The sequence below is a fragment of the Hyaena hyaena genome, unplaced genomic scaffold (assembly GCF_003009895.1).
Source record: "Hyaena hyaena isolate Hyena2069 unplaced genomic scaffold, ASM300989v1 scaffold_507, whole genome shotgun sequence".
In the NCBI taxonomy this organism is placed as follows: domain Eukaryota; kingdom Metazoa; phylum Chordata; class Mammalia; order Carnivora; family Hyaenidae; genus Hyaena; species Hyaena hyaena.
Window position 1 is genome coordinate 751,367 of NW_024081140.1, and position 9,325 is coordinate 760,691.

General features: G+C 32.9%; 1 pseudogene; it reads left to right on the top strand.

The window, feature by feature from the left end:
• The first annotated feature begins 8,287 nt into the window (after positions 1–8,287).
• On the top strand, positions 8,288–8,722 carry LOC120247213 (annotated as a pseudogene).
• The last annotated feature ends 603 nt before the right edge of the window (positions 8,723–9,325 follow it).

Consider the following 9,325-nt stretch of genomic DNA (forward strand, 5'->3'; position numbering starts at 1 on the left):
CTGGTGCTGCTCTAAGTTTCAGGTGACCTAGGAGGTTAAAAGCCAAAACCATACAAGGTCCCTTAGTCCCACTGTGACTTAATTGTCTCTAAGTGAGCTTTTAGTAACTGATAATTAAGTGAAATGTTGAGTAGAGTATTGGTTTCCTATGTAGATTATCAATTTAAAATATTATCAATAGAAATTAATACATAATAATCACTAATCTTCATGGATCATTTTCTATTAGTTTTCCTGAAGACACCTTGAGAAGTTGGAGCACATCTTGGTTATCATCTTGTGGATTAAATTATTTTTTATTGTCCAATATTTTGAGAGATATTCTAGTAATTAGTTTTTTAATTTGTTATATTCAGGATATATGGATACCTATAAGATTATTAACCAAATTTTTGTATAACTCTTTAATCAAGTGCAAACACTGACTCTTAGTATCAATAGAAAGTTTAGGAAAAGGGTAGAAAACCAAAGACTGTTAGGCAGTGCTAGGAACAGCCAAGAATAGAGACTAAGAATGATCTGCTTAGGATACTGTCAACACTGTTAGACCCACAATTCTTCTGCTTCCCAGTGAATTATGTCTGGTAGTTCAAGTGTCTGCTAAGAGCAGGGAAAGAGACTTTCTGTTCCCCTCTGTCCTAAGGGACAATCTTTATTTTCCATGTCTTGGAGTCTTCCGTTCAATAGGATTTGGGTTTTGAGATACTATTATGATGATTTTTTTTTTAGCCACTGTTTATTTATGGTAAAAGAGACTATATTGAAGGACCTTCAGTGTTTCCCAAGCTTGATAATCTGTTAAAATGAAAACATTAGGTAATAATACTATAAAGTAGACATAGTACACAATTCAACATTAATCATGACATCCTTTTCAGACTCCCTTTCCGATACTTTGTTTTATATACTTTTCACGTGTTGACATGTGGAAACCTATCTTTTGACTTTAGATTTTATTGCTCTGTGCACATCATCTATGATTCAGTAAATTTTAACTGCAACTATAAATAACTCAATATATCTATATATGCACAATGATTTTATTATCCCTGCAAGCTAGTATAGCTCTACTTGTCATAAAATAGACTAGTTTCAGATTTGCAAGACTCATATTTATTAATTTACAAGTCAACACACATTAAGTATCTGCTCGATTTTCAGAGTGGAGTAGCATTTAAAGAAAAATAAATTGTTTGTTGATAGACAGGGAAAAACATATGGTATATAGAGCTCTTCAAATTATAAATCAGAGTAGAATTAAACCAAATTTTGCTTTGTGATTTTTGGCGTAAACATTATTCTCAGTCTCAGTGAAACATCTGTAAAATGGGAATTATATATTCTATTAACAGGGTTTGGTAAAGATTGAAGATTATCTAGGTAAGTCTTTTAGCATATTTTATTAATAGCTATGTTGTATACACCTGAAACCAGTAAGAAGTAAAACAAGATGTACTTACTCTTAAGTGTATTTTTTAAATGTTATAGAAATTATGATAAGAGAAAAATTTAAGAACTGAGGTGATCAAAAAGTCTTTGTGCAAGAACTGAAGCATGAAAGATGATTGGTAGATTTGGAGGATTGTTACTCTAGAAATAGTGACACTAAAATATCTTGAAACATTTTAGGAGAAATTTGACAGGAAAAATTCTGAATTTAATTTCAGAGCTGTTGACTTTGAAGGAATTAGGGGCACCTGAGTAGCTCAGTCAGTTAATCTTGATCTTGGCTGAGGTCATGAGGCTCATGAGTTCAAGCCTGCATCAGGCTTTTCTGTTTCTCCTTCTCTCTGCCCTTACCCTACTTGTGCCATCTCTCTCTGTCTCAAAATAAATAAATAAACATATTTTTTTTAAAAAATGCATTTAGATAAAAATGTAGAGTAGAATGTAAGGCATTATTGCAGTTTTGGTGAGGAGATGAAACAAGAAAAAATGTACAGTAGAAAGTTAGGCATACTAGAGTTTTGGTGAGAAGATGAGCTACAAAAATAAATTTAGCAGTTTTCAGTATAGAGATGACAATTGAAGGATGAGTTCTCTGAGGGATATGATGCTGAGAAGGAACAGAGCTCCAAAGTAATTTTGAAAGTCAATAAAACATATTATTTTTTTGCTGTTCTATCTTTTAAGATCTAGCTCAATATTGCCTTGACAATCATGAAAAATATGAAAAGTCCACTTTCAGAAAGTGAATATTGCTCCTCCTTAAAATTCTATTTGGAAAGCAAAGATGTAAATCTAGTTGTATTTTAACCAATATACTGGGGCAAAGAAATATTTCATTTATAGATCAGGTAGGTACATTTATTTTTCTAAAGTGATTTTCCTCCCACAATACTGAATATCTTCTGTATAAGAAATCTTTGAGGAACAGAAAAGTATGTTTATTTTTAGTAATGTCCACTTTCTAAAAAATGTCAAAGGCAAACTTTAAACTAAAGAGAATGTATTAGTTTCATGACCCTGAATTATAACTGACTAATTTCCAATAAAAACTTTTTGAATGCAGATAATTCCATTTTCTTATAGATTCTTATTTAGCAATTAATTGTGATTAGAGATAGCCATATTTATATTCAGTGCTTGTTCATAAGACAAGTTGTGTCTTTGAAATATGGATATCATAAAGATTGATATAGTCAACTGTTTCATTCATGATTAATTACTTTTAAGTTGCAGAAGTAATTTCAAGATTAGGGAACTGATCTGGGGCACCTGAATGGCACATTTTGTATCTCAGCTTATGATTGCTCGGAATATTTTTTCATCCAGGGATGTCCAGATTGTGGATTGTAATACATAGATGATTTGGAGTGTCAGTATATATGAAAAGGTGTAGTTGAAAAAAATTGAAAACAAGAAAGTTAGGCATTCTAACATTTATATCTGGATTAAGCCAGATAAGCAAAAATTTAGTTTTGAAATACCATGTTGTTTTAAAATTATTTATGGATTAATATTAATTATACTAAACATACTTTTGGCATTTTTAAATTAGGCTTATATGGGGGCCAATAGAAAAACCACACCAATGAAGCTCATTGCCTTAGAAACTCTGAACAATATGATGTAGTTTTGGTTACCTGAGTTTTATTTTAAAAATGCACCTGAAATAAAATATTTACACCCTAAGTACAAGGAATTGGTGTAAACTTCCTGAACAGATGGCTTTATTTTAGCTAATGAACTCTAGGAATTATATAAATGATTATGACTTTCATGTGGCATAAATTACCAGAGAGCATAGAACATATTTTATGGTTATTGATCTCAAATATTCAAGGAATTATGTCATCATTTTTGTGTTATCATCAATCCTGATTTCTTCTAATTGTATTTATTGTCTTGTTCTTATCATTCACTAATTATAAATATCATATTTTGTGATGTTTAATACATTTATATAAGCTCTCAAATTCTTTTTGTTATCACTGAGAGTTGTTTGTAAATAAATAAATAAGGCTACTTGCTAATGCACTCATTAATATTTACTGAGTATTTACTACTTGATAGACTACAATATGAGGAATACGAGGCCATATTCTAAGTGGTTTGGAATATTGAAAGATTCTTAGTAAGATAGTTGGCAGATATAAACAAATATTTGTAAAACAAATTAGAAAAGAAAGACATGAGAGAACATAACATACCATACCATATGGAGTTTTAGAGATAACAGAAATTGCTAATAGCTAGGAAAAGAGGTATGGAAAAGTTAAAAAAAATCTTCATAATAGTGAGACCATAAGTCTTGCTCTCTAAGAAGTAGTAAAATTTAAATACCAGTACTGTGCTAATTGGAATAAAATTCTTATAAATATGGTATATAGTTTACTTCTAAAAATGTTAACTTACATTTCTTACAGGTAGCAGCCTGTCCAAGTTTAATAAGGTAAATGAGAGAAATAAATTTCTTCTTACAAATTTTTGCAGGATAACCTTTCTTTTTTTTTTTTTTCACAATTTAGTTTTATTTTTTTATTATTATATTTTTTTTACAAATAGTTTATTGTCAAATTAGTTTCTACATAACACTCAGTGCTCATCCCCAAAGTGCCCTCCTCCATGCCCATCCCCCCCTCCCCCCCACATCCATCAGTCCTCAGTTTTTGTCAGCATTCAAGAGTCTCTCATGGTTTGCCTCTCTCCCTTTCCCCCACCATTTCCGCCCTTCTTCTCCCCCTTGTTCCTCCGTCAAGTTCCTCCTAATCCTCCTATACGTGCACACATATGATATTTGTCCTTCTCTGCCTGACTTATTTCGCTCAGCATAACACCCTCAAGGTCCATCCATGTTGCTACACATGGCCAGATTTCATTGTTTCTCATTGCCATGTAGTATTCCATGGTATAGATAAACCACATCTTCTTGATCCATTCATCTGTTGATGGACACTTAGGCTCTTTCCATGTTTTAGCTATTGTGGAGAGTGCTGCTATGAACATTGGGGTACATGTGCTCCTATGCCTCAGCATTTCTGTATCCCTTGGGTAAATTCCTAGCAGTGCTATTGCTGGGTCATAAGGGAGTTCTATTGTTAGTTTCCTGAGGAACCTCCACACTGTTTTCCAGAGGGGCTGTACCAGTTTACATTCCCACCAACAGTGTAGGAGGGTGCCCGTTTCTCCACATCCTCGCCAGCATCTAGAGTTCTCTGATTTGCTCATTTTAGCCACTCTGACTGGCGTGAGGTGGTGCAGGATAACCTTTCTAACAGCAGAGATAATGTTTTATTTTCTTTGGGGCTTTGTATTAGGTTTAGTTAAGTTTATTAATTGACTTTATCTAAATTTATTGTTTATTTTATGATGGACATGCTGTACTATATTATGGAGGATACAAATATAATGAAAGTAAAAACAAAGATAACCAAATGGTAAGTTACATATGACTTAATGTTCATTGTCTTAAACATTTTAATTAAAATAATTTAAGGGATGCCAAGGTAGCTCAGTCAGTTAATCATCTGACTTCAGCTCAGGTTGCAATTCATGAGTTGTAGCCCTACATCAGGCTGTGTGCTGTCAGCACAGAGCCTGCTTCATATCCTCTGTCTCCCTCTTTCTTGGCCTTTCCCCGCTTGCTCTCTTTCTCAAACATGGAGAAACATTAAAAAAACAAGTGTACAAAATACAACTTAATAGAAAAAACAACCAAGTGGCTAAAACTCCAGATACAAAATTCTTTAATGTCATTCCATTATGGCTAAAATTAATAAAAAGAAAATAAGAACAGTCCACCTATGTCTTATTATTTTTTTAATTTAGAACACCAGATAGCAGACATTAAGAGGATACAGTATTAAAAGAAGAAAACAAAAATCAAACAAAAACTATCTGAAAAATGAAGACTCATCCTTGAAATCTGTAGCATTGTGATGTTCAATGAAAAACTATCCTATTTCATCTTCCAAGACTTTTACTTTTTAAATTATATTGTCAAAGGTTTTGATGTGGACTACTTCTTTAAATCATGATTGATTTTTGTTTTGAGTTTTTATGAAATTCTTGTTTGCATTTTTATAAATCATGTGACATAATCCACTACAGTTGCCTGGAGTATATAATCTTAGCCACATACATGAGAAAAATAAATTTGTAATAAATTAACATACAAGCAAAATTATTTCTTTTCTTTTTTTTAAATAGCTTATTGTCAAGTTGGTTTCCATAAAACATCAAAATTATTTCTTTCTCCCTTTGTAAGAAAAGAAAAGAAAACAAAAGACACAGAAAGTCACCATTTGTATATTTCTTATTTTAAGACATGTTTATATTAAATAAATGGTACTTTGATTGGTTACATTGTAGTTGTGGACCCTGGGTCTTCTTCTAAATGATAAAAGAAAAGTTAAATCAAGTTACAATTATTGTCAATACGTTCTTTTTTTATCAAAGATAAGTAAAACCTGATGGTTCTCTTAAATAGCTTCAAGCATACATGATTTTACCTTATTTTGAGACTTTCAGTGAAAGCATTCAAAGTAAATGTCATACACATGACAATTTTCATCACACTCCCCAGATGCACTAGAAAGCTCAGCTCTCTCATGTGATTTAATGAGGGGAATATCATTGCTATAATGACGTGGCACAGGATTGCCAAAGAGAATGATTTCAACAGATTTTGTTTATCACCTTCCACCCTTGATATACGTTCTATTTTATTTCTTTTTGTTTTTTAAAAATTTATGTATTGTTTAATTTACCTCCAAGTTAGCATATAGTATGGCAATGATTTTAGGAGTAGATTCCTTAATGCTCCTCACCCATTTAGCTCATCTCCCGTTCCACAAGCCCTCCAGCAATCCTTTGTTTGTTCACCATATTTTAGAGTCTTTTATGTTTTGTCCTCCTCCCTGTTTTTATATTACTTTTGCTTGCAATCCCTTATGTTCATCTGTTTTGTATCTTAAATTCCACATATGAGTGAAGTCATATGGTATTTGTCTTTGTTTAACTGACTAATTTTGCTTACCGTAATACCCTCTAGTTCCATCCACATAATTGCAGATGGAAAGATTTCATTATTTTTAATTGCTGAGTAATACTCCACCGTGTATACATAACACATCTTTATTAATTCGTTGATGGGCATTTGGGCTTTTTCCATACTTTTGCTATTTTTGAAGGCACTGCTATAAACACTGTGGTGCATGTTCCCCTTCGAAACAGCACACCTGTATCACTTGAGTAAACACCTAGTAGTGCAATTGCTGGGTTGTAGGGTAATTCTATTTTTAATTTTTTGAGGAACCTCCATACTGTTTTCCAGAGTGATTGCACCAGTTTGCGTTCCAACCAGCAATAAAACAGTTCTTCTTTCTCTGTATCCTCACCAAAATCTGTTGCTGCCTGACTTGTTAATTTTAGCCATTCTGACAGGTGTGAGCTTGTATTTCATTGTAGTTTTGATTTGTATTTCTCTGATGATGAGTGATGCTGAGCATTTTTTATATGTCTGTTCACCATCTGGATGTCTTCTTTGGAGAAGTGCCTATTCATGTCTTTTGCCCATTTCCTCACTGGATTATTTGTTTTTGGGGGGTTGTCAAATGCTTTCCCTTCATCTATTGAGAGTTTCATGTGGTTCTTGTCCTTTCTTTTATTGATGTGATATATCACATTGATTGTTTTGTGGATATTGACCCAGCCCTGCATGACAGGTATAAATCTCACTTAGTCGTGGTGAATAATTCTTTTAATGTGTTGTTGGATCCAGTTGACTAGTATTCTGTTGAGGATTTTTGCATCCATGTTCATCAGGGAAACTGGTCTATAGTTCTCCTTTTTAGTAGGGTCTTTGGTTTTGAAATCAAGGTAATTCTGGCTTCACAGAAAGAGTTTGTAAATTTTCCTTTCATTTCTATTTTTTGGAACAGCTTCAAAAGAATAGATGTCAACTCTTTTTTCCCTGCAAAACCATCCGGCCCTGAACTCTTGTTTTCTGGGAGATTTTTTTATTACTAATTTGATTTCTTTACCGGTTATGGGTCTGTTCAAATTTTATATTTCTTCCTGTTTCAGTTTTGGTAGTTTATATGTTTCCCGGAATTTGTCCATTTCTTCCAGATTGCCCATTTTATTGGTGTATAATTGCTCATAACATTCTTATTTTTGTTTGTACTTCTGCAGTGTGGGTTGCGATCTTTCTCTTTCGTTCTTAATTTTATTTATTTGGGTACTTTCCTTTTCTTTTGATACACATTTATATTTATATGATATGTATATTAAATACACACACACACAATGGAGTATTACTCGGAAAGAAAAAAGAACGAAATCTTTGCCTTTTACAATAATGTGGATGGAACTAGAGGGTATTATGCTAAGCAAAATTAGTCAGAGAAAGACAAATATCATATGAGTTCATTCATTTGTGGAATTTAAGATACTAAACAGATGAATATAAGGGAAGGTAAGCATAAATTATACAAAAACAAGGAGGGGGACAAAACATAAAAGACCCTTAAATATGGAGAACAAACTGAGGGTTACTGGAAGGGTTATGGGTGGTGGATGGGCTAAATGGCTAAGGGGAATTAAGAAAGATACTTGTTGGGATGGGCACTGGGTGTTATACATAGGGTATGAATCACTGGAGTCTACTCCTGAAATAATTATTGCACTGTAGGCTACTAACTTGGATGTAAGTTTTAAAAAAAGAAAAAAGAAAATGTTTAATTTTAGGCTTCCATTTTGTATCATCTTTTGAACACCGTCCATTTTTCAGTAAAAAAAACCTATGTAGTCCTTCCTGGCTGCTTGAGGCTTGGCCACCATCATGAACAACATAGTAACTATCCAGACCACAAAGTTCATAACCAACCGGTTACTTCAGCAAAACAAATGGTCACTGATATTCTTCATCTTGGAAAAGCATCAAAACCCAAGACAGAAGTTCCAAAAAACTGGCCAAAATGTGTAAGATCACGGCAGATGTCTTCTTTGTATTTAGATTCAGAATTCATTTTGGCATTGGCAAGACAACTGTCTTTGGCATGATTTATGATTCTTTGGGTTATGCAAAGAAAAATGAACCCGAACATAGACTTGCCAGACATGCCTTCAGGAGAAGAAGCAGACCTCCAGAAGACAGTGAAAGGAGCAGTAGAGCAGAATGAAGAAAGTCAGAGGGACAGAAAACACCAGTGTTGGTGCTGGTAAAAAAAAAAAAGAAAGAAAAAAAAAGCTGGCAATTGGACAACAGAAGGCATAAAGATTCTTTTATCTGTGGTGATTGGGCAGAGTTTTCATGTGAAGATAGTGAACTAAGGATTAAAAAAAACTTATGTAAATTTACAGCCACAAAAATCAAACAATATAAAACAAAATAATAAAGGAATGACTTTGATTTTAAAAGATTCTTCCACTTACGAGGAAAACTAGAGTTGATGCTACTTGTCATATATGCCTATGAAAAATTTTTAATATCTCTTCATGAATAATATACTTAATTATCCAAATTTATTTTAAGTTGTGATGATTACTTAATATGAAACTTGTTTTACTTACTTCTGCTTTTATAGTTCTTTGGATATGTGTTCTCTAATGAGTGAACCATTTAGATGAATAAAAAATCCACCCAGAATTTAGGGGACTCAAATCTCCTTATTTAGTTAATGATATTTGACCTTCTATTTTAAGTTGGCGCATACAGCTAATAGATTATAGTATCTCTGAAAAAATTGTTTTGTTTGTAAAAAACTTGTTATTATAAAATCTCTAGGACCAGACTGTTCTTTGGTGAATTCTACCAAACAGTTGCAGAAGAAGTAATACCAGTTCCAATAAAAAATTCCAGGATAGGTAAGCATAGGAA